The sequence below is a fragment of the Canis lupus genome, chromosome 19, assembly GCF_048164855.1.
Source record: "Canis lupus baileyi chromosome 19, mCanLup2.hap1, whole genome shotgun sequence".
NCBI lineage: Eukaryota > Metazoa > Chordata > Mammalia > Carnivora > Canidae > Canis > Canis lupus.
This window is the reverse complement of record NC_132856.1, coordinates 29,628,146-29,637,062: the sequence shown is the minus strand read 5'-3', so window position 1 is coordinate 29,637,062 and position 8,917 is coordinate 29,628,146. Positions and strand designations below refer to the sequence as shown.

Sequence of the window (8,917 nt, the reverse complement as noted above, 5' to 3'; positions counted from 1 at the left end):
TCAGAAAGGGCTGTCCTAGCCCTTCCTCCCACCCACAAGTTTCTTCCACTATCCAAAAGTAGAGCATATCTATGAAAACTTTCCTAAGCTGAGATGGTATAAAACAAAGCAGTTATTACCATTTATTTACATGGAAAAACTATTGAGCATTCTCAGACCCTCAAAATACCTTCCCTTAGGCTTTTCTGATACCTTAGGACACATCTTTCTAGTGGATGTACAAGATAAATGGAGATGAAGCACAGATGCTCACAGACACAGGTCAAAGCTACAGTGGCCTGATGCTGAGGTGCTGAGAGTAGTTCCATGGGAAGGAGCTCACTGGAACCAGTCTCTGTATGTGGGGTGACCCCGGTCTCTTTTTTTTGTTTTGTTTTTGTTTTTTGACCCCGGTCTCTATAAGCACTCACTGTAATAAAACACAAGCTGAATGCTATTTTTGCTTTTGACCTTTTTTATTAAAGTGAAAGTCCTCTTCAGATATCTTGGGGTTAATGAAAACAGGTACTAATGTAGGTCTTTTGTAAAAGTAAAGGGCTTAACATGAACTTTCACAAAGCAGTGAAATAGCTGTATTTAACTTAGCCTCCAGCCTTCTTCTCTGAATAATTGTCTTCTTCCTTATGTGTTCATTCAACTAATAGTTTTCTTTTCTTTCTCTTTTTGGGTTAGGGAACAAAGCGCTGGTGTTGCTCTTTTAGTCTTGGGTTCTTCTGAGAACCCATGAATTAGTTTGAGGGGTAATCAATAGAACATAAAATAGAATGATCTCCATGTCCATCAGCTTGTCATAAATAGATATATTCTGCAATTATCATCAGAATGATTTGTTACCATTTGCAAGTAGATGAAGAAGGGAGATGCCAGTTATTCATCAACATTCAAATCCCAAGAAGTTTTCTATTCATTCACTTTTCGAGTAATTCTTTGGGTCTGGCTGGTTTTTGCTCGGCTTTTTCCACTCTTTCCTAGTTTTTCTTCTGCCAAACATCTAATCATGCTTGGATGCATTCTGCATAATAAACACACTCTTTGCACTTTCTATGACTATTTTAGTACAATAACATTTTAACATCAGTCTGTTCCTTTTCCAAATCCTTCTTTAGAACAACTATTTAGCATTTGGGCTGAGTCTTTTCAGAGTGAATGGTAAAAATAATAGTAATAATAATAATAATAATAATAATAGTAAGAAGGTCTCCACCTTGTGCTTGATAACTGAAGACATGTGTATTAGTTTGTGTGTCAGATATTGAGGAATCCATTCTAATTTAAGCCCTCATTCGATTCTTTCAGATACTTCATTGGAACTTCTTTGATGTAACCTGAAGACAACTGTCAGCACTTAATATTTCTAAGAAAAATGCAAGCACAGCACATGGCTTTTTACAATTAGACATACATGGGTGTTTGCTTTGTTTCCCAAGAAGATGACTGTGAGCCAAGGATTAGAAGACTGCTCATTTATACAGGAAGTGATCACAGGGAACATTCCAAGAAGACAGGATCAGGAAGAAAGCCAATGAAAGCTTTGGGGGAAGTCTGCGAGACAGAATATGATTCAGCTACCCCAAAGGATGAGAAGGAAGCAGGGGTGTGCATCCACCAACTCCCTAACCAATGTTGACTGACAGCTGTCTTAAAGGTACTCATTCTCTAGTCTTCCACCTAGACATGCATGGGCCAAGTGTGCAACCACAGCCAGACAAAAACACCCTCAGACAGAGGCTCAGATGTTCACAGGAAGCAGCTCTTAATGTGAAGAGACGGATACTATGGGCCGGGCATCGACAGCATCTTTTATCCACTTTGCAGATCTCAACATACAGGAAGTGGGGGTGGCTGCTCTATGAAAAGACCAGATTAGATGCTGCTTATGCAGTATGTTTTGAAAGGAAAGACATCCTTGCTCCAACATTTCTCTTTTTCAGGAGAGATTCAGGGATTTCTATATTTCAGAAATATAGTCATTAGAGAATAATTCCTTTGTGTTAAACTAATGGGAAAGCAAAGTAAAGTCCCTTAAGCATCTTCGTCAAAATTACCTGGGAGTGTTTATAAAAATTCAGATTCCTGGGTCTTACTCCAGACTTGCTGAATCAGAGCTCTGGAAGCTATTGGAGGTCAGAAAGCTGTTCTAGGCAATATTTATGACCTCCTCAAATTTGGAAATGTGTGAGTAATTGGCCTTTCCCTGATGACCTTAATATTTTAAAAATGAAAATATATCTTACTTTTCCCATTACAATGTTAATACATACTTGAGTCTATGTAAGACCTGCTTGTCTTATTTCACCTTTATCTCCACAGTGCTTACCTAGCACAGGGCTGTCACATAGTGAATGCTCAATAGATATTAGTCAAATGAGTGAATGCTCATTATAGAAACTAGAATGCAAGGATTTTTGGTGATTGAGTGACTCACACCTTAGTGTGAATAAATTTGTCAACTCTTTTCCTCTAAGGAAGGAGGAACAGATGCAATAATAGAACACTGGGAGCCAGAGGGAAAGAATTGATAAAAATGGAATAAGGATCAGTCTTGCCAACTACAAGATTATCCAACTGTAAAATGAGAATGTAGTCAGCACCTGATGTTTTTGCTGCCCCATGTCCATTATTTTGCCATTGTATACTCATGTTGATATCCCTTTAGGAAACCACTCCTCCCCCATACATAGTCCATATTGCTTGTGAAGGTCTGACCTAGACCTGGCCAACCATCTTATTTCAACTCCCTGCTCAAGGGTGATTGATTTATGAATAGATTTGTGATCCAACTGAGCTCAATTAGAATTTAATCCAGATAAGAAATAAAACAGACACTTTCTCAAATTGATAGAGAAGAGAAGCTAAACACCTGTTGGCTATGCTCAAGTGAGAGTATACAGTCTGTAGTTGGTGGTAGTCATCTTTATCGCCACATAGGGAGAGGCTACTTAAGACTGAAATCAGAAGAGGAAGCAAGGGGGAACCTAGGTGGTTCAGTGGTGGAATGTCTGCCTTTGGCTCAGGTCATGATTCCAGGGTTCTGGGATGGAGTCCCGCATTGGGTTCCCTGCAGGGAGCCTGCTTCTCCCTCTGCCTATGTCTCTGTGTCTTTCATGAATTAATAAATAAAATATTAAAAAAGAGGAGGCAAAACCAAGATATGGAGAGGGACAGACTCCAAGAACATTGCTGGAGCTCCTGGATCCAGCTATGCCTGAAGCTCCTATAACTGGCATGATTACCACTTATGTGAGCTAGCTTTAGTTTTATTTTTATCACCTGAAACAAGAAGATTCCTGATTTAAAAAGAGAGCTTGAAACTAAATGCTCCAAGGAGGATCACTAGATTACCATTGAATGGCTATGAATCTTTAAAGAGTTGGGCTTGAACACTTCCTTGCTCTACTACTTCCTATTTCAGTGAAACTTGAACCGTTACTCAGTGGTTATAATCCTCAACGTTCTTCTTATTATAGAGAACTTAGAATATTGTTTAACTCATTGGGTTGTGAGGATTATATGCATGTTGCAGCCTTAAAGTTGCAAATAAATGGTACAGTTATTCATTAAAGTTTTTTTCATATATTTTTTCTCACCTTAGGAATCTTTTGGTTGTACCTAACAAAGACATCTTGATAACTCCAAAAGCCTAAAATATTATTGCTCATGAATTGAAGACATGCTACATATGGAAGGGTAATTTTTTTCTGTAAGTATTCAAGATTGGGTATTCAAGAGGATTCTTTTTTTCCTCATTTCCAGATCATTTCAGTAGAGAAGCTTTTGGCCTCTTGCAAAGTAATGTTCAATATGACAAAATAGGGAAAGTATAGAATTGAAGATTGCAGCAGATTGTATTTTCCAAAGATTGATATAACAACATTTCCCATTACACATGTTCTTTAGCATTGTGGCTTTGTTTCCCCCAACAGGAGGTAGAATCTAATTCCCTTACCCTTGAAACTGGGCATTTCTTAGTGATTCATTGAACCATAGAACACAAATGAACACAAACATCATACCATGTGACTCTTAAATATGAGTCTGATGACTTGAAAGAACATTTGTTCTGCAGATTCTCTCATTTGGGAGTACTTTGAGTACTGAGCTGCCATGCTGTGAGAAGCCCAGGGTACATGCAGAGTCCACAGGTAGTTACTCTGGTCCATGGTGCCAGCTGAGCCCAGTCTTTGATTCATTCCAGCCCAAGTGTCAGGCATATGAGTGAAGACGCTGCTAGATGATTCCAGCCTCTAGACAATAGAATCTTCCCTAAACCCCAAGTATTCTTAACTGGGACCCTAGAAATTGTAAGCAAAGAAGAGCTGCCCTTCCTATGCCCTTTCCAAATTTCTGACACAGAATCTGTTGTTGTTTTATACTACTAAATTTTGGTATGGTTGCTAATTATCAGCAATAGATAACTAGAACATAAGGGATAGTATGGTCATTGAGCGGCCTTCTTGAGGGTTGAAGTTACAGTATTTATTGGGCCAAAGCTCTATCAAACAGGATGTCTACAGTGACAAAAATTAAACAAACAAACAAACAAATGGAAAACAAGCTGGCAAAGTCCATCAGAATAGAGCTCAGAAGCTTAATTGCTAGACCTGAAAGTATGTTTGATGATTGTCATACGGATTCTCTCACAGAAGAGAAAAGCACCCTAAGAGTTGGTGTTGTAATAGAAAGATCTCTTGTTCAAGAACCAAGACATCAAAATCTATATTACATGTATGACCTCCCCAGCAAGGTGGTAAAGGATAGCTAGAAGGTAAAGGATAGCTAGCTGACCCTGAAGTCAGCTAAACCTGGCTCAAATCTTTGCTCCAATCCTACCAGTTGAGTAAACTTTAACAAACCATGTCACCATCTGAAGCCTCAGCTTCCCTATCTACAGAATGGAGACACCAATATCCACTTCACAGATTTATTTTCAGGATTAAATGAGATAACATAGCTCTTAATATATGCCTGGTATATAGTAAGAATTCTATATCTTAACTGGTATATTAAAATAATTGTGTTAAATATTATGTGCAAAGCTACTCTTCAAATTCTAAAACATGAGATAACTTTCAATAAGTATAATAACAAAAAAAATAAATATAATAACAATATTCTATGGTAAAGCAGAATAAAAACTGTAGCTATTATTAATTAATACTCACATGTATCATATACTATGCCAAGTTCTTTACAAAGAATTCTGTCCCTTAATTATCACAACAAGGCTAAGCATCAGGTGCCATTATTTTCCATTTAAGAGGAAAAAACTGAGGCATTTAAAGTGTAGGTACTGGGCAGCCCGGGTGGCTCAGCAGTTCAGCGCCGCCTTCGGCCCAGGGCGTGATCCTGGAGACCCGGGATCAAGTCCCACATCGGGCTCCCTGCATGGAGCCTGCTTCTCCCTCTGCCTGTGTCTCTGCCTCTTTCTCTCATTCTGTGTCTCTCATGAATAAATAAATAAAATCTTTAAAAAAAAGAAAAAAGGAGAAAGAGTCCAGCACCCTGTTTGAGCAAAAATTTAAAAAATAAATAAATAAATAAATAAATAAATAAAAGATAAGAGTGTAGGTACTGTGCTCCAGGTCATGCAGAGTTTAAATGGTAATCAGACTCCAGAGGACAGCTCTTAATCACTCCACCATATCATATTTCCCTGTGGATACATTCCCTTCCAGTTTTGAGGTAGGAAGTTCTCTTTTAGGTCAAGTCCTCACCATTTACACTAGCAGCATGATCTGTGGCTCTGCAAAAATATGAGGTCTCTCAGGGTTACCACATTGAGGTGTAGAGCAAGTAACTCCCCTAATGTATGCAGTAGAGTGGTTGAAATAAATGGAGACATAACTGAACACAGAATGAAGACAGATTCATTTTGGTTCCCCATGGATGATTCAGCATTTTCAAGGTGAATTTATTATAGGAAATGTTGCCAATTCCTGTTCATTGAAGACCTGGTGCCTGAGGCCAAAACCACTTAAGTGACTCAGGAAAATCTGTCCTTACCATTTTGCATTGGATATGGCTTTTACGGATGGAATTGGTCTCCCGCTTTGATCTTTGGCTCTGGCTGGCAAACATGTCAGATGTTTTTTGAAAGATCCTCAGCCTACAGTCCACTTCCTGCCCTAAAGGTGAGGCAGTCAAAAATATTCACTAGACTCTCCCTGCTCAAAATGTGGTCCATAGACCAGCAGCATCAATATCTCCTGGTAGCTTGTCAGACCCACAGAATTTCAAGGCCCTGCCCCAGACCCACAGACTTAGAATTTGCATTTTAACAAGATGCAAAGGTGATTCATATAAACACTGAAGTTTGAAAAGCACTGTTGTTCTAGACACATTTTTATTGAAAAACTCCTATGTGTCATACACTTTTCTAAGCTTTAAGGAGGTGGATCAACTTGCTGGAGTCATGGGAGACAATGAACAGAAATCAAATAAAAGATAATTCCACTTCTTAATAAATGTTGTGGGGAAAGTAAGAGTTGGTGAAGCTTCTGAGAAACTTTGTTTAGTATAATCAGGAAAGGCAACTTCAAAGATCTAAGAACTAAATGAATGGAAGAGGAGGACATGAAAAGCAAGGAGGAAGGATGCTTCAGGCTGAAGGCAAAGGCAAGTGCAAAGACCAGAAAGCAAGAATGAATTTGGAATGTCCTGAGAACTGAAGGAAAATCAGAGCAGTGAATGACAGCAAAAGTAACAGGAGATGAGATCATTCATTCAACTGAACACACACTATATGCTAGGAAATGTCCTAGGGCTGGAAACATTGCAGTCAACAAAACAAAGGTCCTGTCCCTCTGAAGGTCATATTCTAGTGACTGAACCAGAGAAGTAACAAACAAATGTGAATAACTAAATGCAAGGATATAAGGATAGGGGGTTATGGAAGGGGTCTTATTTTAGGGAAGAGGTTGGGAGACTATGGCCTATGGGCCAAATCCAGGAAGCCACCTGCTTTTGTAAAAAACATTTTATTGGAACACAGCCACAGTTCAGCCATAGTTGTGAATTTATACATTTACTATGGCTACTTTCCTGTAACAATGACAAAGTTGAGTAGTTGGAACAGAGATGGTATGTTCCCCAAAGTTTGACATATTCACTCTCTGGCTCTTCACAGAACAAGTTTGCAGGGCTCTGTCTTAGGGATAGATTGGGGATGGGGTGAAGTGATGGCTGTCTGAGACAATGATTGAGCAAAAAGATCAGCAGGACCCTTGAGCAGTCTGGGTTTCAGGTATCACAGAATGTCACTGGATAGTTTTGAACAGGAGAGTAAAATGATCTAATATACCTTTTCAAAAGCTCACTAGCAGTCCATGGGATTCCAGACAAGTTGGGTTTTTGCCAATTTTCAGTGAACAAGGGCACCTGGAGATGAGAGCTGAGGCATTTTCTTTTTGATCTTGGTTCTGTCTAGGTGATTGGATTTTTGGCCAGAGTAATAACTAAAAGGTGCCTAACGCAGAGGAGACAGTCCCTTTTCCCACCCTTGTGTTTTATAATAGCATTATGATTAATAGGGCTTTGTACAGTTCCCTATGAGTGACTGATTTGGAACAATTCTTTGAAGGGGATGTGGTAATTTAGCCCCATTGCATGTCTACAGAGAAACAAAGCTGCCTTATTTTTAGCTTAATGCCACGATTACTTTTGAATGTCTTGGCTGCATTTATTCATTCATCTATTCAACAAATATATATCCAGTGCCTATTATGGACAAGGCCCTGCATTTGGCAGGGTAGATGAAAGGCCTACCTTAGAAAGGTCTTATTTAGTGTTGCCAGAAAGACTGAAGAAGCAGCTGTAGGAGAAATTGCCAGGCGACTATAACATTAAAAGGGATGAAAGAGGTGTGGGCTCTTTAAAAGGATTAGGGTTTTTATATTAAAAAGAGGAGGTTGAAAGAGGTTATAATTGAAACCATTCCAATCTGAAGGGCATGGACTCCTTCAACAAATCCAGAAATATTAAAATGAGGGTCACATAAAAGGGTAAGATGCTGAGTTCACCTAACTGACATTTATGTGAACTTAGTACTTTTCAAGTACTGGAAAATAGATTAATTTAATCCTCACAATAATTATTAGTAATATTATTACTTTAAGAATAGTGAAAACAACAACATAGAGAGTATAAGTAACTTTTCCAAGATCACACAGCTTGTAGTGACAGAGCCAGGACTGGAAACCAGGGGTGTCTGACCCCCAGGCTGATATGGAACCATATTCATTCAGTTGCTTTTATCCTAGGTAATACTGCTAGATTCAGAAAAGATTTGGGGGTAGGGGAGGGAAACTGGAAGTATTGTGTCCTTACCTTTTAAAGCTGATTATAAGGAAGACAGTTATTTTCTTCTATAGCTTTTTTCTTGGTATCTTTAACAGGGAATGAATCTTGGCCCAGAGTAGTAATCTTTATACTATGTGGAAAAAAGAAATTAGCTGAATATGAATCACTCCATTTTCTGGCTCAGAACTGAAAATCCAAGCAGTGAAATTCTTCCTCTTGACCCAGTCTAAAGGCAATTGAAGGGTATATGCCGGGACGCCTCGGTGGCTCAGGGGTTGGGCATCTGCCTTTGGCGCGGGGTGGGGGTGGGGGTGGGGGGTGGGGGTGGGGGAGTTCCAAGATCCAGGATCGGGTCCCACATCGGGCTCTCTGCATGGAACCTGCTTCTCCCTCTGCCTGTGTCTGTGCCTCTATCTCTGTGTCTCTCATGAATAAATAAATAAAATCTTTTAAAAAAAGAAGGGTATATGCCAAATCTAAGTTTATTATTTACAAAAGATAATGTACAAAAGCATTAATAGAGGAAAACAGTTTGAGAAACTAAAGAGCAACAGTGCTAACTAAAATATGTTGAATGGTTAATATGAGGTTAGTATTGTGCTAAACATGTTATGCACAT

General features: G+C 39.0%; 1 long non-coding RNA gene across 1 annotated transcript; it reads left to right on the top strand.

Annotated features, from left to right (window-relative positions):
- The first annotated feature begins 1,300 nt into the window (after positions 1-1,300).
- On the top strand, positions 1,301-8,566 carry LOC140611306 (uncharacterized). Its single transcript, XR_012012585.1, has 3 exons — positions 1,301-1,645; positions 3,593-3,700; positions 8,394-8,566. It is a non-coding gene; the product is annotated as an uncharacterized lncRNA (long non-coding RNA).
- The last annotated feature ends 351 nt before the right edge of the window (positions 8,567-8,917 follow it).